The sequence below is a fragment of the Pseudophryne corroboree genome, unplaced genomic scaffold (assembly GCF_028390025.1).
Source record: "Pseudophryne corroboree isolate aPseCor3 unplaced genomic scaffold, aPseCor3.hap2 scaffold_227, whole genome shotgun sequence".
In the NCBI taxonomy this organism is placed as follows: Eukaryota; Metazoa; Chordata; class Amphibia; order Anura; family Myobatrachidae; genus Pseudophryne; species Pseudophryne corroboree.
Genome location: NW_026968921.1, coordinates 375805 through 395680, shown reverse-complemented (window position 1 = coordinate 395680; position 19876 = coordinate 375805). Strand labels below are relative to the sequence as shown.

The window sequence follows — 19876 nt, the reverse complement described above, 5'->3', positions numbered from 1 at the left end:
TTCAATCCCACCCAGGGATGTAATTGACCTTGTCATCAGATTTTGGTGATCTTTAAGTAGACAAGTCAAAATTTCAAACCCCCTCTTATGGTGTAGGGTACCTGGCCTTCTCTGACGTAATCAGAGTTAGATTTAATTAAGTGATTTTATAAAAAAACAGCTAGGAAGCACAATTTAGCAGTGGGTTGCAGAGAAAAAAATAACATTTTAAACCTACCGGTAATTTTTTTTTCTCGTAGTCCGTAGAGGATGATGGGGACTCCGTAAGGACCATGGGGGATAGACGGGCTCCGCAGCAGACATGGGCACTTTAAGAAAGACTTTAGATCTGGGTGTGCACTGGCTCCTCCCTCTATGCCCCTCCTCCATACCTCAGTTAGAGAAACTGTGCCCAGAGGAGACGGACAGTACGAGGAAAGGATTTTTGTTAATCCAAGGTCAAGATTCATACCAGCCACACCAATCACACCGTATAACTTGTGATATACTACCCAGTTAACAGTATGAAAACAACATAGCATCAGTCCAAGACCGATGAAAACTAACATATAACCCTTATGTAAGCAATAACTATATACAAGTCTTGCAGAAGTAGACCGCACTTGGGACGGGCACCCAGCATCCTCTACGGACTACGAGAAAAAGATTTACCGGTAGGTTTAAAATCTTATTTTCTCTTACGTCCTAGAGGATGCTGGGGACTCCGTAAGGACCATGGGGATTATACCAAAGCTCCCAAACGGGCAGGAGAGTGCGGATGACTTTGCAGCACCGATTGAGCAAACAGGAGGTCCTCCTCAGCCAGGGTATCAAACTTATAGAACTTTGCAAAGGTGTTTGAACCAACTTTGACCCACTGCTTGGATGACATCACCATATGCAAATCCATCTGCGGCAGGCCTTCCCCCAGGAATGCTTGCACTAGTTGTTGCATTTGGTTTGTTGTTTGGGGGTGCTTCAGTTTTAGGCAGCCTTCTGCCCTCCCATGTTCATCTGAAAATATGTGTTCTCCCTGCAGTTGTTGTCCCCAGATGAGAGTTCCCTTGTGCTGCCTCAGTTGAATCTCCTTTACTTGACAGAGATGTGCCTGAGCAGCGGCCCTCCCCAGCCCTATCCCAAATCATACTTATTTTGCATAGGAGATACCATGGTCATGAAGATTGTTCTCCCAGGGTTAGGTTAATTCATTGCATTCTGGGTATGCTGACCCCTGTGATTTCCCCAAATGTGGGAAACTCAACTGCATTATTTGTGGTAGTGGGGGACTGTGTTTGTGCTTTCCTCTGGTCAGCTCTGGTAAAAGTCAGATTTCTTTGTCTCAGATCTTCCTCTAGCCTTGTTCTTCTTTCGAGAGTTCCCTTGTGCTGCCTCAGTTGGATCTCCTTCACTTGACAGGGGGGTGCCCGAGCAGCGACCCTCCCCAGCTCTAGCCCAACTCCTACTTACCTGCCAGGTGAGATACTATGATCATGAAGATGCTTCTCCCAGGGCAAGGCTCACCCATTGCACTCTGGGTGTGCTGCCCCTGCGATTTCCCCAAATGTGGGAAACTTGACTGCATAATTTGTGTTTCCCCTGGTCGGCTCTCATATAATTCAGATCTCTTTGTCTCAGGTCTCTCTCCAGCCTAGTTTGCTGTCTGTTTCCACTTCTTTTTTCTTGAGCCCCTCCCTTCTATACCCTTGTGCACTATCCTGACTTCTCCCGTCTGCTTACTTTGTGCCTTCCAACGCACAATACAAACTACAGGTAGTGCTGCAGGGCCCACACCCTTTTACTTGCTTTACAGAGCAGCTCTGGAGCTGTTACAGTGCCCAGCTGCTGCAAGAGATCAGCTTGAATGCTTCAGGGGCTGGGGCATAGCCAACATGAGCCCCACACCGAAGGAGGGTGGAGGTGTTTAATGCGAACTAGGGGTCATCCAAGCGCCGCAAAAGGCCGCCATGCCCTGCACACCCCTTTATTCTTTTCATATGCAGACGAGGGTTGAAGCCAACTTTGACCCACTGCTTGGATGACATCACCATATTCAAATCCATCTGCTGCAGGCCTTCCCCCAGGAATGCTTGCACTAGTTGTTGCATTTGGTTTGTTGTTTGGGGGTGCTTCAGTATTAGGCAGCCTTCTGCCCTCCCATGTTCATCTGAAAATATGTGTTCTCCCTGCAGTTGTTGTCCCCAGATGAGAGTTCCCTTGTGCTGCCTCAGTTGAATCTCCTTTACTTGACAGAGATGTGCCTGAGCAGCGGCCCTCCCCAGCCCTATCCCAAATCATACTTATTTTGCATAGGAGATACCATGGTCATGAAGATTGTTCTCCCAGGGTTAGGTTCATTCATTGCATTCTGGGTATGCTGACCCCTGTGATTTCCCCAAATGTGGGAAACTCAACTGCATTATTTGTGGTAGTGGGGGACTGTGTTTGTGCTTTCCTCTGGTCAGCTCTGGTAAAAGTCAGATTTCTTTGTCTCAGATCTTCCTCTAGCCTTGTTCTTCTTTCGAGAGTTCCCTTGTGCTGCCTCAGTTGGATCTCCTTCACTTGACAGGGGGGTGCCCGAGCAGCGACCCTCCCCAGCTCTAGCCCAACTCCTACTTACCTGCCAGGTGAGATACTATGATCATGAAGATGCTTCTCCCAGGGCAAGGCTCACCCATTGCACTCTGGGTGTGCTGCCCCTGCGATTTCCCCAAATGTGGGAAACTTGACTGCATAATTTGTGTTTCCCCTGGTCGGCTCTCATATAATTCAGATCTCTTTGTCTCAGGTCTCTCTCCAGCCTAGTTTGCTGTCTGTTTCCACTTCTTTTTTCTTGAGCCCCTCCCTTCTATACCCTTGTGCACTATCCTGACTTCTCCCATCTGCTTACTTTGTGCCTTCCAACGCACAATGCAAACTACAGGTAGTGCTGCAGGGCCCACACCCTTTTACTTGCTTTACAGAGCAGCTCTGGAGCTGTTACAGTGCCCAGCTGCTGCAAGAAATCAGCTTGAATGCTTCAGGGGCTGGGGCATAGCCAACATGAGCCCCACACCGAAGGAGGGTGGAGGTGTTTAATGCGAACTAGGGGTCATCCAAGCGCCGCAAAAGGCCGCCATGCCCTGCACACCCCTTTTTTCTTTTCATATGCAGACGAGGGTTGAAGCCAACTTTGACCCACTGCTTGGATGACATCACCATATGCAAATCCATCTGCTGCAGGCCTTCCCCCAGGAATGCTTGCACTAGTAGTTGCATTTGGTTCGTTGTTTGGGGGTGCTTCAGTTTTAGGCAGCCTTCTGCCCTCCCATGTTCATCTGAAAATATGTGTTCTCCCTGCAGTTGTTGTCCCCAGATGAGAGTTCCCTTGTGCTGCCTCAGTTGAATCTCCTTTACTTGACAGAGATGTGCCTGAGCAGCGGCCCTCCCCAGCCCTATCCCAAATCATACTTATTTTGCATAGGAGATACCTTGGTCATGAAGATTGTTCTCCCAGGGTGAGGTTCATTCATTGCATTCTGGGTATGCTGACCCCTGTGATTTCCCCAAATGTGGGAAACTCGACTGCATTATTTGTGGTAGTGGGGGACTGTGTTTGTGCTTTCCTCTGGTCAGCTCTGGTAAAAGTCAGATTTCTTTGTCTCAGATCTTCCTCTAGCCTTGTTCTTCTTTCGAGAGTTCCCTTGTGCTGCCTCAGTTGGATCTCCTTCACTTGACAGGGGGTGCCCAAGCAGCAATCCTCCACAGCTCTAGCCTAACTCCTACTTACCTGCCAGGTGAGATACTATGATCTTCACTGTTAGGGCAATCAGGATGTGGAATTCCCTGCCAGGGAAGGTGGTAATGGCGGACTCTGTAATTGGATTTAAAAAAGGAATGGATACATTTCTGAATGAAAAAGCTATCCAAGGTTATAATACTTAAAATATCAACATGGTTAATCCGGGGGTAACATGAGTTGTAGTAGTTAACTAGTCATAAAACATTATTCAGCAAGTATGTAGAATCATCACAACTTAAAACAGGTTGAACACGATGGGCAATTTGCCTCTTTTCAACCTCAAAAACTATATTACTATATGTTACTATATTACTATGTTACTGTAGTATACAGAACACCACAATGTAATGAGCAGTGATAGTGAGCACTGATTATGATACTAGAACTGACACTGAGCAGCAAGATGCAGCACTGGACTATTAGTAATGTACTGTAGTATGCTGAGCACCACAATGCAGCACAAGACAATGAGCAGTGATACTGAGCACTGATGAGGATACTACTGAGAACTGACACTGAGCAGGAGAGACACACTACTAGTATTACTGAGCAGCAATAAGTAACCACTGATACTGAGCACTGATATTGAGATTTCCACTGAGAGAACATAGCCACGTCCTCTCCGCTCCCTCTTCAATGCACGAGTAAAAATGGCGGCAACGCGCAGCTCTTTATATGAAATCCGAATCTCGCGAGAATCCGACAGCGGGATGATGACATTTTCCCTTGTTCAGGTTTTCCGAGTCAGGCGGGAACAACCGAGCCTGCCTCGGACCAGTGTAAACCACGTGGAGTTCGTGGGGAATTCGGTTCTCGGAGAACCGAACCCGCTCCTCTCTACCTTATACCCATCAATTTTTTTATTTTCAATCTAAGCCCCTGCAGTTTTCTGTAAGCATCTGCTTCGCTATGATGATCAACAAGTCACAAGGGCAAACACTCAGGGCTTGAGGCGTAGATCTTAGGACCAGCTGCTACAAGCATGGCAGAGGTGTCACTATCACTGGTGACACCCAGAGAGGTGGCGAAGGAGATTGTAATGCAGTGCGCGCAGATAAGCAGCGCAATGGTAAAAAGGAGGCATGGTTTCATAGGTAGGGGCGTGGCCTGGTGGCCTGAATCTACATTTTGTTGCTCCGGGTGTCCCGGGGGTTGGGGGCTGCACCCGGGGACTAGTGTGTGAGCGGTGCTGGCTCCTGCACAGTGACAGGACATGGCCACCCAGCATGACGCCTCCCTTCTTGACCAATCTGTAATTGCAGTCGCACTGCAGTTCAGCGTGATCATAAAAAATGGTGTAGCCTCCTGCTGGTGCAGACTGTATGTGCGCGCAGGAAGCCGCCACCATTTTTGTGATCACAGCGGCTGAATGTGATGTCATACAGCCGCTGTGACCACGCCCCCTGTGTCTCCTCCGTTGCAGACCCCATTTTGAAGCCTTGCCCCCGCACCGCTCCATCCCTGACTTGGAAATGGAGTGTTGCTGACCCCCCTCTCCCCCCCTGCCCCGATTGACAGGCAGAGGCGATCGCATTCTCTGCGGGGTGCCGCAGAAAATGCAGGCACATGCGTATGCTCTTAGCAATTTTTGCAGTTGGATCGCTTACTGTGATTGCAATCCAACCTGAATCAGGCCCTATTACCTATCACAATGCGCTGCGGGCAGTACAAAATTGGTTTAATATGGGAGAAAAAACCCCAGACCTGTGCTCCTTAACTGTACCTGGTGGCTCGTGGAGCGGCTGCCCAGTAATCAGTGTCCACGCCAGTGCGCACACGGTCCACCCCCTACGGCCACGCTCCCCTTCATCAGCTGCCTCGTGATCCGGAAGGGCGGTGCGTGTGTGACTGACCTTAGGAAGAAACCGGAGCCTCCGCTGCAGTGACCCAGCAACCAGGGCACGGGAGTATACAGCGCCGCTGGGAGTGATGAAGCTGCAGTAAAGATGTCTATTAGACCTAGCCTGCTGCAGCCCTTGTAGATTCTCATAAAAAAAGTTCTTATTTTCTTGTCAAAATTAATAGCTAAGAATAGGCTGCCTGAGGCAGGCCCCTGTTAAGTGGCCTGCTACTGAAGGCACCAACTACAAACTGAGCTCCCTGTTCATGGAAGCGGGGTTATAGAGGAGAATGCGCTGAGCATCTTGGGAACAGTCAAAAGCTTTGAGCCGGTTGGTGCCTCAGATCAAGATCCTACTCTACACCCCAATGTGAATCCTTGTGGAGTCCAGTGTACCCCACAGAAGAAATTAATGTGTCACACCCATTGGCAGCAACCTTAGAATAGCTGCTGACGGGCACAATTGAGAAAGGAAGGGGGGGGGGACATTTGAATCCAGCACATAGATGCAATTCAAATATGTAATTTGAACCTTCCTATTTTAAAATATAATGGATGAACTTCACCCTGTGATAACAATCTTCATGATATAGAGATCTCATATGCAAAATAAGTATGAGTTGGGATAGGGCTGGGGAGGGTGGCTGCTCGGGCAAGCCCCTTCCCCGTCAAGTAAAGGAGATTCAACTGAGGAAGCACAAGGGAACTCTCGTCTGGGGACAACAACTGCAGGGAGACCACATTTTTTCAGATGAACATGGGAGGGCGGAAGGCTGCCTAATACTGAAGCACCATCAAATATCAAACCATATGCAATAACTAGTACAAGCATTCCTGGGGGAAGGTCTGCAGGAGACGAATTTGCATACGGTGATGTCATCCAAGCAGTGGGCCAAAGTTGGCTGGAACCCTCATCTGCATATGAAAAGAGAAAAGGGTTATGCAGGGCATGGCGGCCTTTTGCGGCGCTTGGATGACCCCTAGTTCGCATTAAACACCTCCACCCTCCTTCGGTGTGGGGCTCATGTTGGCTATGCCCCAGCCCCTGAAGCATTCAAGCTGATTTCTTGCAGCAGCTGGGCACTGTAACAGCTCCAGAGCTGCTCTGTAAGGCAAATAAAAGGGTGTGGGCCCTGCAGCACTACCTGTAGTTCGCATTGTGCGTTGGAAGGCACAAAGTAAGCAGACGGGAGAAGTCAGGATAGTGCGCAAGGGCATAGAAGGGAGCGGCTCAAGAAAAGAGAAGTGGAAACAGACAGCAAACTAGGCTGGAGAGAGACCTGAGACAAAGAGATCTGAATTATACGAGAGCCGACCAGGGGAAACACAAATTATGCAGTCAAGTTTCCCATATTTGGGGAAATCGCAGGGGCAGCACACCCAGAGTGCAATGGTTGAGCCTTGCCCTGGGAGAAGCACCTTCAAGATCATAGTATCTCACCTGGCAGGTAAGTAGGAGTTGGGCTAGAGCTGGGGAGGGTCGCTGCTCGGGCACCCCCCTGTCAAGTGAAGGAGATCCAACTGAGGCAGCACAATGGAACTCTCGAAAGAAGAACAAGGCTAGAGGAAGATCTGAGACAAAGAAATCTGACTTTTACCAGAGCTGACCAGCGGAAAACACAAACACAGTCCCCAACTACCACAAATAATGCAGGCGAGTTTCCCACATTTGGGTAAATCACAGGGGTCAGCATACCCAGAATGCAATGAATGAACCTCACCCTGGGTGAACAATTTTCATGACCATGGTGTCTCCTATGCAAAATAAGTATGATTTGGGATAGGGCTGGGGAGGGCCGCTGCTCAGGCACATCTCTGTCAAGTAAAGGAGATTCAACTGAGGCAGCACAAGGGAACTCTCATATGGGGACAACAACTGCAGGGAGAACACATATTTTCAGATGAACATGGGAGGGCAGAAGGCTGCCTAATACTGAAGCACCCCCAAACAACAAACCAAATGCAACAACTAGTGCAAGCATTCCTGGGGGAAGGCCTGCAGCAGATGGATTTGCATATGGTGATGTTATCCAAGCAGTGGGTCAAAGTTGGCTTCAACCCTCATCTGCATATGAAAAGAGAAAAGGGGCGTGCAGGGCATGGCGGCCTTTTGCGGTGCTTGGATGACCCCTAGATCGCATTAAACACCCCCACCCTCCTTTGGTGTGGGGCTCATGTTGGCCATGCCCCATCCCATGAAGCATTCAAGCTGATTTATTGCAGCAGCTGGGCACTGTAACAGCTCCAGAGCTGCTCTGTAAGGCAAGTAAAAGGGTGTGGGCCCTGCAGCACTACCTGTAGTTTGCATTGTGCATTGGAAGGCACAAAGTAAGCAGACGGGAGGAGAAGTCAGGATAGTCCACAAGGGTATAGAAGGGAGGGGCTCAAGAAAAAAGAAGTGGAAACAGAGAGCAAACTAGGCTGGAGAGAGACCTGAGACAAAGAGATCTGAATTATACGAGAGCCGACCAGAGGAAACACAAATTATGCAGTCAAGTGTCCCACATTTGGGGAAATCGTAGGAGCAGCACACCCAGTGTGCAATGGGTGAGCCTTGCCCTGGGAGAAGCACCTTCCTGATTATAGTATCTCACCTGGGTGTGCTGCCCCTGCGATTTCCCCAAATGTGGGAAACTTGACTGCATAATTTGTGTTTCCCCTGGTCGGCTCTCATATAATTCAGATCTCTTTGTCTCAGGTCTCTCTCCAGCCTAGTTTGCTGTCTGTTTCCACTTCTTTTTTCTTGAGCCCCTCCCTTCTATACCCTTGTGGACTATCCTGAATTCTCCTCCTGTCTGCTTACTTTGTGCCTTCCAATGCACAATGCAAACTACAGGTAGTGCTGCAGGGCCCACACCCTTTTACTTGCCTTACAGAGCAGCTCTGGAGCTGTTACAGTGCCAAGCTGCTGCAAGAAATCAGCTTGAATGCTTCAGGGGCTGGGGCATGGCCAACATGAGCCCCACACCGAAGGAGGGTGGGGGTGTTTAATGCGAACTAAGGGTCATCCAAGCGCCGCAAAAGGCCGCCATGCCCTGCATACCCCTTTTCTCTTTTCATATGCAGATGAGGGTTCCAGCCAACTTTGGCCCACTGCTTGGATGACATCACTATATGCATATCCGTCTTCTGCAGACCTTCCCCCAGGAATGCTTGTACTAGTTGTTGCATTTGGTTTGTTGTTTGGGGGTGCTTCAGTATTAGGCAGCCTTCTGCCCTCCCATGTTCATCTGAAAATATGTGTTCTCACTGCAGTTGTTGTCCCCAGATGAGAGTTCCCTTGTGCTGCCTCAGTTGAATCTCCTTTACTCTAAAACTTGTAAAACTTAGCAAAAGTGTTTACTAAATAGCTGCTCGGCAAAGTTGCAATGCCGAGACTCCCCGACCAGCTGCCCAGGATGAACCCACCTTTCTAGTAGAATGGGTCTTCACCTAATTCAGTAACGGCAATCCTGCCGTGGAATGAGCATGCTGAATCTTACCACAGATCCAGCGCATAATTGTCTACATGGAAGCAGGACACCCAATCCTGTTGGGAGCATACAGGACAAACAGAGCCTCTGTTTTCCTAATCTGAACCGTTCTGGTGACATAAATTTTCAAAGTTCTGACCACAGCCAGAGACTTTGACTCAACGAAGGTGTCAGTGGCCAAAGGCACCATGTGGAAAGATGAACCACCTTCGGCAGAAATAGTTGACGTGTCCTCAATTCTGCTCTATCTTCATGAAATATCAAATAAAGGCTCTTGTGATACTGCATGGTTTGTACTGTTTTCCATGTGCTCCCAGATCTTTCAAGCAAGAAGCATGGTCAAGAAAGTTCTGTTTGAAAAGAAACAACATTTACTGTCATTGTTATAGAATTTGGGAGAAAAAACAAGAAGAAATCTGCACTGTTGACGCACTGGACAGAATGAATGAATCATAAAATATAACCTTTATTAAGTATGTATTAAAATTGGATAAATATTAATATTATTATCCCAAACTGCAGTGAAACATAAAGGTTAAAATCACAGAACTAACATACATGTGCATAAGAAGAATAAAGAGATGTGAAAAAAAGGTTTAAAAAGCGTGTCCGTGTGTGATTATTTTTGAAGGCACAACCCTGGCGGGGTTGTTTATATAGATTTATATGTTGCTAATAATCACTTTCTAGCGTAATGTTATTAAATAGCTGTTAGTATCTATGTCGTCAGGTACCACTGGGTCGTATCCTATATACTCCTGTGGGAAACTTGACTGCATAATTTGTGTTTCCCCTGGTCGGCTCTCGTATAATTCAGATCTCTTTGTCTCAGGTCTCTCTCCAGCCTAGTTTGCTGTCTGTTTCCACTTCTCTTTTCTTGAGCCACTGCCTTCTATGCCCTTGTGCACTCTCCAGACTTCTCCTGTCTGCTTACTTTGTGCCTTCCAACGCACAATGCAAACTACAGGTAGTGCTGCAGGGCCCACACCCTTTTACTTGCCTTACAGAGCAGCTCTGGAGCTGTTACAGTGCCCAGCTGCAGCAAGAAATCAGCTTGAATGCTTCAGGGGCTGGGGCATAGCCAACATGAGCCCCACACCGTCGGAGGGTGGAGGTGTTTAATGCAAACTAGGGGTCAGCCAAGCGCCGCAAAAGGCCGCCATGCCCTGCATGCCCCTTTTCTCTTTTCATATGCAGACGAGGGTTGAAGCCAACTTTGACCCACTGCTTGGATGACATCACCATATGCAAATCCATCTGCGGCAGGCCTTCCCCCAGGAATGCTTGCACTAGTTGTTGCATTTGGTTTGTTGTTTGGGGGTGCTTCAGTATTAGGCAGCCTTCTGCCCTCCCATGTTCATCTGAAAATATGTGTTCTCCCTGCAGTTGTTGTCCCCAGATGAGAGTTCCCTTGTGCTGCCTCAGTTGAATCTCCTTTACTTGACAGAGATGTGCCTGAGCAGCGGCCCTCCCCAGCCCTATCCCAAATCATACTTATTTTGCATAGGAGATACCATGGTCATGAAGATTGTTCTCCCAGGGTTAGGTTCATTCATTGCGTTCTGGGTATGCTGACCTCTGTGATTTCCCCAAATGTGGGAAACTCAAATGCATTATTTGTGGTAGTGGGGGACTGTGTTTGTGCTTTCCTCTGGTCAGCTCTGGTAAAAGTCAGATTTCTTTGTCTCAGATCTTCCTCTAGCCTTGTTCTTCTTTCAAGAGTTCCCTTGTGCTGCCTCAGTTGGATCTCCTTCACTTGACAGGGGGGTGCCCGAGCAGCGACCCTCCCCAGCTCTAGCCCAACTCCTACTTACCTGCCAGGTGAGATACTATGATCATGAAGTTGCTTCTCCCAGGGCAAGGCTCACCCATTGCACTCTGGGTGTGCTGCCCCTGCGATTTCCCCAAATATGGGAAACTTGATTGCATAATTTGTGTTTCCCCTAGTCGGCTCTCATATAATTCAGATCTCTTTGTCTCAGGTCTCTCTCCAGCCTAGTTTGCTGTCTGTTTCCACTTCTTTTTTCTTGAGCCCCTCCCTTCTATACCCTTGTGCACTATCCTGACTTCTCCTCCTGTCTGCTTACTTTGTGCCTTCCGATGCACAATGCAAACTACAGGTAGTGCTGCAGGGCCCACACCCTTTTACTTGCCTTACAGAGCAGCTCTGGAGCTGTTACAGTGCCAAGCTGCTGCAAGAAATCAGCTTGAATGCTTCAGGGGCTGGGGCATGGCCAACATGAGCCCCACACCGAAGTAGGGTGGGGGTGTTTAATGCGAACTAAGGGTCATCCAAGCGCCGCAAAAGGCCGCCATGCCCTGCATACCCCTTTTCTCTTTTCATATGCAGATGAGGGTTCCAGCCAACTTTGGCCCACTGCTTGGATGACATCACTGTATGCAAATCCGTCTTCTGCAGACCTTCCCCCAGGAATGCTTGTACTAGTTGTTGCATTTGGTTTGTTGTTTGGGGGTGCTTCAGTATTAGGCAGCCTTCTGCCCTCCCATGTTCATCTGAAAATATGTGTTCTCCCGGCAGTTGTTGTCCCCAGATGAGAGTTCCCTTGTGCTGCCTCAGTTGAATCTCCTTTACTTGACAGAGATGTGCCTGAGCAGCGGCCCTCCCCAGCCCTATCCCAAATCATACTTATTTTGCATAGGAGATACCATGGTCATAAAGATTGTTCTCCCAGGGTGAGGTTCATTTAATTGCATTCTGGGTATGCTGACCCCTGTGATTTCCCCAAATGTGGGAAACTCAACTGCATTATTTGTGGTAGTGGGGGACTGTGTTTGTGTTTTCCTCTGGTCAGCTCTGGTAAAAGTCAGATTTCTTTGTCTCAGATCTTCCTCTAGCCTTGTTCTTCTTTCGAGAGTTCCATTGTGCTGCCTCAGTTTGATCTCCTTCACTTGACAGGGGGGTACCCGAGCAGCGACCCTCCCCAGCTCTAGCCCAACTCCTACATAACTGCCAGGTGAGATACTATGATCATGAAGGTGCTTCTCCCAGGGCAAGGCTCACCCATTGCACTCTGGGTGTGCTGCTCCTGCGATTTCCCCAAATGTGGGAAACTTGACTGCATAATTTGTGTTTCCCCTGGTCGGCTCTCGTATAATTCAGATCTCTTTGTCTCAGGTCTCTCTCCAGCCTAGTTTGCTGTCTGTTTCCACTTCTCTTTTCTTGAGCCGCTGCCTTCTATGCCCTTGTGCACTCTCCTGACTTCTCCTGTCTGCTTACTTTGTGCCTTCCAACGCACAATGCAAACTACAGGTAGTGCTGCAGGGCCCACACCCTTTTACTTGCCTTTCAGAGCAGCTCTGGAGCTGTTACAGTGCCCAGCTGCTGCAAGAAATCAGCTTGAATGCTTCAGGGGCTGGGGCATAGCCAACATGAGCCCCACACCGACGGAGGGTGGAGGTGTTTAATGCGAACTAAGGGTCATCCAAGCGCCGCAAAAGGCCGCCATGCCCTGCATACCCCTTTTCTCTTTTCATATGCAGATGAGGGTTCCAGCCAACTTTGGCCCACTGCTTGGATGACATCACCGTATGCAAATACGTCTTCTGCAGACCTTCCCCCAGGAATGCTTGTACTAGTTGTTGCATTTGGTTTGTTGTTTGGGGTGCTTCAGTATTAGGCAGCCTTCTGCTCTCCCATGTTCATCTGAAAATATGTGTTCTCCCTGCAGTTGTTGTCCCCAGATGAGAGTTCTCTTGTGCTGCCTCAGTTGAATCTCCTTTACTTGACAGAGATGTGCCTGAGCAGCGGCCCTCCCCAGCCCTATCCCAAATCATACTTATTTTGCATAGGAGATACCATGGTCATGAAGATTGTTCTTCCAGGGTGAGGTTCATTCATTGCATTCTGGGTATGCTGACCCCTGTGATTTCCCCAAATGTGGGAAACTCGACTGCATTATTTGTGGTAGTGGGGGACTGTGTTTGTGCTTTCCTCTGGTCAGCTCTGGTAAAAGTCAGATTTCTTTGTCTCAGATCTTCCTCTAGCCTTGTTCTTTTTTTGAGAGTTTCCTTGTGCTGCCTCAGTTGGATTTCCTTCACTTGACAGGGGGGTGCCCGAGCAGCGACCCTCCCCAGCTCTAGCCCAACTCCTACTTACCTGCCAGGTGAGATACTATGATCAGGAAGGTGCTTCTCCCAGGGCAAGGCTCACCCATTGCACTCTGGGTGTGCTGCTCCTACGATTTCCCCAAATGTGGGACACTTGACTACATAATTTGTGTTTCCTCTGGTCGGCTACTCGTATAATTCAGATCTCTTTGTCTCAGGTCTCTCTCCAGCCTAGTTTGCTGTCTGTTTCCACTTCTCTTTTCTTGAGCCCCTGCCCTTGCCCTTGTGCACTCTCCTGACTTCTCCTGTCTGCTTACTTTGTGCCTTCCAACGCACAATGCAAACTACAGGTAGTGCTGCAGGGCCAACACCCTTTTACTTGCCTTACAGAGCAGCTCTGGAGCTGTTACAGTGCCCAGCTGCTGCAAGAAATCAGCTTGAATGCTTCAGGGGCTGGGGCATAGCCAACATGAGCCCCACACCGACGGAGGGTGGAGGTGTTTAATGCGAACTAAGGGTCATCCAAGCGCCGCAAAAGGCCGCCATGCCCTGCATACCCCTTTTCTCTTTTCATATGCAGATGAGGGTTCCAGCCAACTTTGGCCCACTGCTTGGATGACATCACCGTATGCAAATCCGTCTTCTGCAGACCTTTTCCCAGGAATGCTTGTACTAGTTGTTGCATTTGGTTTGTTGTTTGGGGGTGCTTCAGTATTAGGCAGCCTTCTGCTCTCCCATGTTCATCTGAAAATATGTGTTCTCCCTGCAGTTGTTGTCCCCAGATGAGAGTTCCCTTGTGCTGCCTCAGTTGAATCTCCTTTACTTGACAGAGATGTGCCTGAGCAGCGGCCCTCCCCAGCCCTATCCCAAATCATACTTATTTTGCATAGGAGATACCATTGTCATGAAGATTGTTCTCCCAGGGTGAGGTTCATTCATTGCATTCTGGGTATGCTGACCCCTGTCATTTCCCCAAATGTGGGAAACTCGACTGCATTATTTGTGGTAGTGGGGGACTGTGTTTGTGCTTTCCTCTGGTCAGCTCTGGTAAAAGTCAGATTTCTTTGTCTCAGATCTTCCTCTAGCCTTGTTCTTTTTTCGAGAGTTTCCTTGTGCTGCCTCAGTTGGATCTCCTTCACTTGACAGGGGGGTGCCCGAACAGCGACCCTCCCCAGCTCTAGCCCAACTCCTACTTACCTGCCAGGTGAGATACTATGATCAGGAAGGTGCTTCTCCCAGGGCAAGGCTCACCCAATGCACTCTGGGTGTGCTGCTCCTACGATTTCCCCAAATGTGGGACACTTGATTACATAATTTGTGTTTCCTCTGGTCGGCTCTCGTATAATTCAGATCTCTTTGTCTCAGGTCTCTCTCCAGCCTAGTTTGCTGTCTGTTTCCACTTCTCTTTTCTTGAGCCGCTCCCTTCTATGCCCTTGTGCACTATCCTGACTTCTCCCGTCTGCTTACTTTGTGCCTTCCAACGCACAATGCAAACTACAGGTAGTGCTGCAGGGCCCACACCCTTTTACTTGCTTTACAGAGCAGCTCTGGAGCTGTTACAGTGCCCAGCTGCTGCAAGAAATCAGCTTGAATGCTTCAGGGGCTGGGGCATAGCCAACATGAGCCCCACACCGAAGGAAGGTGGAGGTGTTTAATGCAAACTAGGGGTCATCCAAGCGCCGCAAAAGGCCGCCATGCCCTGCACACCCCTTTTTTATTTTCATATGCAGACGAGGGTTGAAGCCAACTTTGACCCACTGCTTGGATGACATCACCATATGCAAATCCATCTGCTGCAGGCCTTCCCCCAGGAATGCTTGCACTAGTAGTTGCATTTGGTTTGTTGTTTGGGGGTGCTTCAGTGTTAGGCAGCCTTCTGCCCTCCCATGTTCATCTGAAAATATGTGTTCTCCCTGCAGTTGTTGTCCCCAGATGAGAGTTCCCTTGTGTTGCCTCAGTTGAATCTCCTTTACTTGACAGAGATGTGCCTGAGCAGCGGCCCTCCCCAGCCCTATCCCAAATCATACTTATTTTGCATAGGAGATACCATGGTCATGAAGATTGTTCTCCCAGGGTGAGGTTCATTCATTGCACTCTGGGTATGCTGACCCCTGTGATTTCCCCAAATGTGGGAAACTCGACTGCATTATTTGTGGTAGTGGGGGACTGCGTTTGTGCTTTCCTCTGGTCAGCTCTGGTAAAAGTCAGATTTCTTTGTCTCAGATCTTCCTCTAGCCTTGTTCTTCTTTCGAGAGTTCCCTTGTGCTGCCTCAGTTGGATCTCCTTCACTTGACAGGGGGTGCCCGAGCAGCAATCCTCCACAGCTCTAGCCCAACTCCTACTTACCTGCCAGGTGAGATACTATGATGTTCACTGTTAGGGCAATCAGGATGTGGAATTCCCTGCCAGGGAAGGTGGTAATGGCGGACTCTGTAATTGGATTTAAAAAAGGAATGGATACATTTCTGAATGAAAAAGCTATCCAATGTTATAATACTTAAAATATCAACATGGTTAATCCGGGGGTAACATGAGTTATAGTAGCTAACTAGTCATAAAACATTATTCAGCAAGTATGTAGAATCATCACAACTTAAAACAGGTTGAACACGATGGGCAATTTGCCTCTATTCAACCTCAAAAACTATGTTACTATATGTTACTATATTACTATGTTACTGTAGTATACAGAACACCACAATGTAATGAGCAGTGATAGTGAGCACTGATGAGGATACTAGAACTGACACTGAGCAGCAAGATGCAGCACTGGACTATTAGTAATGTACTGTAGTATGCTGAGCACCACAATGCAGCACAAGACAATGAGCAGTGATACTGAGCACTGATGAGGATACTACTGAGAACTGACACTGAGCAGGAGAGACACACTACTAGTATTACTGAGCAGCAATAAGTAACCACTGATACTGAGCACTGATATTGAGATTTCCACTGAGAGAACATAGCCACGTCCTCTCCGCTCTCTCTTCAATGCACGAGTAAAAATGGCGGCAACGCGCAGCTCTTTATATGGAATCCGAATCTCGAGAGAATCCGACAGCGGGATGATGACATTTTCCCTTGTTCAGGTTTTCCGAGTCAGGCGGGAACAACCGAGCCTGCCTCGGACCAGTGTAAACCACGTGGAGTTCGTCGGGAATTCGGTTCTCGGAGAACCGAACCCGCTCCTCTCTACCTTATACCCATCAATTTTTTTATTTTCAATCTAAGCCCCTGCAGTTTTCTGTAAGCATCTGCTTCGCTATGATGATCAACAAGTCACAAGGGCAAACACTCAGGGCTTGAGGCGTAGATCTTAGGACCAGCTGCTACAAGCATGGCAGAGGTGTCACTATCACTGGTGACACCCAGACAGGTGGCGAAGGAGATTGTAATGCAGTGCGCGCAGATAAGCAGCGCAATGGTAAAAAGGAGGCATGGTTTCATAGGTAGGGGCGTGGCCTGGTGGCCTGAATCTACATTTTGTTGCTCCGGGTGTCCCGGGGGTTGGGGGCTGCACCCGGGGACTAGTGTGTGTGCGGTGCTGGCTCCTGCACAGTGACAGGGCATGGCCACCCAGCATGACGCCTCCATTCTTGACCATGCTGTAATTGCAGTCGCACTGCAGTTCAGCGTGATCATAAAAAATGGTGTAGCCTCCTGCTGGTGCAGACTGTATGTGCGCGCAGGAAGCCGCCACCATTTTTGTGATCACAGCGGCTGAATGTGATGTCATACAGCCGCTGTGACCACGCCCCCTGTGTCTCCTCCGTTGCAGACCCCATTTTGAAGCCTTGCCCCCGCACCGCTCCATCCCTGACTTGGAAATGGAGTGTTGCTGACCCCCCTCTCCCCCCCCCGCCCCGATTGACAGGCAGAGGCGATCGCATTCTCTGCGGGGTGCCGCAGAAAATGCAGGCACATGCGTATGCTGTTAGCAATTTTTGCAGTTGGATCGCTTATTGTGATTGCATTCCAACCTGAATCAGGCCCTATTACCTATCACAATGCGCTGCGGGCAGTACAAAATTGGGTTAATATAGGAGTAAAACTCCCAGACCTGTGCTCCTTAACTGTACCTGGTGGCTAGTGGAGCGGCTGCCCAGTAATCAGTGTCCACGCCAGTGCGCACACGGTCCACCCCCTACGGCCACGCTCCCCTTCATCAGCGGCCTCGTGATCCGGAAGGGCGGTGTGTGTGTGACTGACCTTAGGAAGAAACTGGAGCCTCCGCTGCAGTGACCCAGCAACCAGGGCACGGGAGTATACAGCGCCGCTGGGAGTGATGAAGCTGCAGTAAAGATGTCTATTAGACCTAGCCTGCTGCAGCCCTTGTAGATTCTCATAAAACAAGTTCTTCTTTTCTTGTCAAAATTAATAGCTAAGAATAGGCTGCCTGAGGCAGGCCCCTGTTAAGTGGCCTGCTACTGAAGGCACCAACTACAAACTGAGCTCCCTGTTCATGGAAGCGGGGTTATAGAGGAGGATGCGCTGAGCATCTTGGGAACAGTCAAAAGCTTTGAGCCGGTTGGTGCCTCAGATCAAGATCCTACTCTACACCCCAATGTGAATCCTTGTGGAGTCCAGTGTACCCCACAGAAGAAATTAATGTGTCACACCCATTGGCAGCAACCTTAGAATAGCTGCTGACGGGCACAATTGAGAAAGGAAGGGGGGGGGGGGGGACATTTGAATCCAGCACATAGATGCAATTCAAATATGTAATTTGTACCTTCCTATTTTAAAATATAATGGATGAACCTCACCCTGTGAGAACAATCTTCATGATCAAGAGATCTCATATGCAAAATAAGTATGAGTTGGGATAGGGCTGGGGAGGGTGGCTGCTCGGGCAGCCCCTCCCCCGTCAAGTTAAGGAGATTCAACTGAGGACGCACAAGGGAACTCTCGTCTGGGGACAACAACTGCAGGGAGACCACATCTGTTCAGATGAACATGGGAGGGTGGAAGGCTGCCTAATATTGAAGCACCATCAAATATCAAACCATATGCAACAACTAGTACAAGCATTCCTGGGGGAAGGTCTGCAGAAGACGGATTTGCATACGGTGATGTCATCCAAGATGTGGGCCAAAGTTGGCTGGAACCCTCATCTGCATATGAAAAGAGAAAAGGGGCATGCAGGGCATGGCGGCCTTTTGCGGTGCTTGGATGACCCCTAGTTCGCATTAAACACCCCCACCCTCCTTTGGTGTGGGGCTCATGTTGGCCATGCCCCATCCCCTGAAGCATTCAAGCTGATTTCTTGCAGCAGCTGGGCACTGTAACAGCTCCAGAGCTGTTCTGTAAGGCAAGTAAAAGGGTGTGGGCCCTGCAGCACCACCTGTAGTTCGCATTGTGCGTTGGAAGGCACAAAGTAAGCAGACGGGAGGAGAAGTCAGGATAGTGCGCAAGGGCATCCTTTTCTCTTAGTCCGTAGAGGATGCTGGGGTCACATTAAGAACCATGGGGTATAGACGGGATCCGCAAGAGACATGGGCACTTTAAGACTTTCAAAGGGTGTGAACTGGCTCCTCCCTCTATGCCCCTCCTCCAGACTCCAGTTATAGGAACTGTGCCCAGGGAGACGGACATTTCGAGGAAAGGATTTATTGTTAAACTAAGGTGAGCATCTTACCAGCTCACACCTTAAGCATGCCGCAGAACGTGGCATTCAACAGAACACAAGCCAACGGCATGAACAATTGCAGCAAAAAGCTGACCAGAACCATAACATAACATGTGTATAACCACAAGTAATAACTGCAGACACAGTATGGACTGGGACGGGTACCCAGCATCCTCTACGGACTAAGAGAAAAGGATTTACCGGTAGGTATTAAAATCCTATTTTCTCATACGACCTAGAGGATGCTGGGGTCACATTAAGAACCATGGGGTTATACCAAAGCTCTTGAACGGGTGGGAGAGTGCGTACGACTCTGCAGCACCGAATGACCCAACTTGAGGTTATCATCAGCCAAGGTATCAAACTTGTAAAACTTAGCAAAAGTGTTTACTAAATAGCTGCTCGGCAAAGTTGCAATGCCGAGACTCCCCGACCAGCTGCCCAGGATGAACCCACCTTTCTAGTAGAATGGGTCTTCACCTAATTCAGTAACGGCAATCCTGCCATGGAATGAGCATGCTGAATCTTACCACAGATCCAGCGCATAATGGTCTACATGGAAGCAGGACACCCAATCCTGTTGGGAGCATACAGGACAAACAGAGCCTCTGTTTTCCTAATCTGAACCGTTCTGGTGACATAAATTTTCAAAGTTCTGACCACAGCCAGAGACTTTGACTCAACGAAGGTGTCAGTGGCCAAAGGCACCATGTGGAAAGATGAACCACCTTCGGCAGAAATTGTTGACGTGTCCTCAATTCTGCTCTATCTTCATGAAAGATCAAATAAAGGCTCTTGTGATACTGCATGGTTTGTACTGTTTTCCATGTGCTCCCAGATCTTTCAAGCAAGTAGCATGGTCAAGAAAGTTCTGTTTGAAAAGAAACAACATTTACTGTCATTGTTATAGAATTTGGGAGAAAAAACAAGAAGAAATCTGCACTGTTGACGCACTGGACAGAATGAATGAATCATAAAATATAACCTTTATTAAGTATGTATTAAAATTGGATAAATATTAATATTATTATCCCAAACTGCAGTGAAACATAAAGGTTAAAATCACAGAACTAACATACATGTGCATAAGAAGAATAAAGAGATGT

General features: G+C 48.6%; 14 non-coding genes and 3 pseudogenes across 14 annotated transcripts; 14 read left to right on the top strand and 3 right to left on the bottom strand.

The window, feature by feature from the left end:
• The first annotated feature begins 1122 nt into the window (after positions 1-1122).
• Positions 1123-1286, top strand: LOC135009713 (U1 spliceosomal RNA). Its single transcript, XR_010209219.1, has one exon. It is a non-coding gene; the product is annotated as a U1 spliceosomal RNA (small nuclear RNA).
• A 152-nt stretch (positions 1287-1438) lies between these two features.
• On the top strand, positions 1439-1580 carry LOC135009597 (U1 spliceosomal RNA; annotated as a pseudogene).
• Positions 1581-2272: 692 nt separating this feature from the next.
• Positions 2273-2436, top strand: LOC135009676 (U1 spliceosomal RNA). The gene has a single exon (XR_010209198.1). It is a non-coding gene; the product is annotated as a U1 spliceosomal RNA (small nuclear RNA).
• A 152-nt stretch (positions 2437-2588) lies between these two features.
• Positions 2589-2730, top strand: LOC135009596 (U1 spliceosomal RNA; annotated as a pseudogene).
• Positions 2731-3422: 692 nt separating this feature from the next.
• On the top strand, positions 3423-3586 carry LOC135009433 (U1 spliceosomal RNA). Its single transcript, XR_010208975.1, has one exon. It is a non-coding gene; the product is annotated as a U1 spliceosomal RNA (small nuclear RNA).
• A 3304-nt stretch (positions 3587-6890) lies between these two features.
• On the bottom strand, positions 6891-7053 carry LOC135009668 (U1 spliceosomal RNA). The gene has a single exon (XR_010209192.1). It is a non-coding gene; the product is annotated as a U1 spliceosomal RNA (small nuclear RNA).
• Positions 7054-7205: 152 nt separating this feature from the next.
• LOC135009535 (U1 spliceosomal RNA) lies at positions 7206-7369 on the bottom strand. Its single transcript, XR_010209076.1, has one exon. It is a non-coding gene; the product is annotated as a U1 spliceosomal RNA (small nuclear RNA).
• A 674-nt stretch (positions 7370-8043) lies between these two features.
• Positions 8044-8199, bottom strand: LOC135009721 (U1 spliceosomal RNA). The gene has a single exon (XR_010209222.1). It is a non-coding gene; the product is annotated as a U1 spliceosomal RNA (small nuclear RNA).
• Positions 8200-10560: 2361 nt separating this feature from the next.
• LOC135009438 (U1 spliceosomal RNA) lies at positions 10561-10724 on the top strand. Its single transcript, XR_010208980.1, has one exon. It is a non-coding gene; the product is annotated as a U1 spliceosomal RNA (small nuclear RNA).
• A 152-nt stretch (positions 10725-10876) lies between these two features.
• Positions 10877-11011, top strand: LOC135009680 (U1 spliceosomal RNA; annotated as a pseudogene).
• Positions 11012-11713: 702 nt separating this feature from the next.
• On the top strand, positions 11714-11878 carry LOC135009510 (U1 spliceosomal RNA). Its single transcript, XR_010209051.1, has one exon. It is a non-coding gene; the product is annotated as a U1 spliceosomal RNA (small nuclear RNA).
• Positions 11879-12030: 152 nt separating this feature from the next.
• LOC135009658 (U1 spliceosomal RNA) lies at positions 12031-12193 on the top strand. The gene has a single exon (XR_010209183.1). It is a non-coding gene; the product is annotated as a U1 spliceosomal RNA (small nuclear RNA).
• Positions 12194-12863: 670 nt separating this feature from the next.
• Positions 12864-13027, top strand: LOC135009424 (U1 spliceosomal RNA). Its single transcript, XR_010208966.1, has one exon. It is a non-coding gene; the product is annotated as a U1 spliceosomal RNA (small nuclear RNA).
• Positions 13028-13179: 152 nt separating this feature from the next.
• Positions 13180-13343, top strand: LOC135009641 (U1 spliceosomal RNA). Its single transcript, XR_010209169.1, has one exon. It is a non-coding gene; the product is annotated as a U1 spliceosomal RNA (small nuclear RNA).
• Positions 13344-14011: 668 nt separating this feature from the next.
• On the top strand, positions 14012-14175 carry LOC135009492 (U1 spliceosomal RNA). The gene has a single exon (XR_010209033.1). It is a non-coding gene; the product is annotated as a U1 spliceosomal RNA (small nuclear RNA).
• Positions 14176-14327: 152 nt separating this feature from the next.
• On the top strand, positions 14328-14490 carry LOC135009697 (U1 spliceosomal RNA). Its single transcript, XR_010209210.1, has one exon. It is a non-coding gene; the product is annotated as a U1 spliceosomal RNA (small nuclear RNA).
• A 671-nt stretch (positions 14491-15161) lies between these two features.
• On the top strand, positions 15162-15325 carry LOC135009531 (U1 spliceosomal RNA). Its single transcript, XR_010209072.1, has one exon. It is a non-coding gene; the product is annotated as a U1 spliceosomal RNA (small nuclear RNA).
• Positions 15326-19876: the final 4551 nt, after the last annotated feature.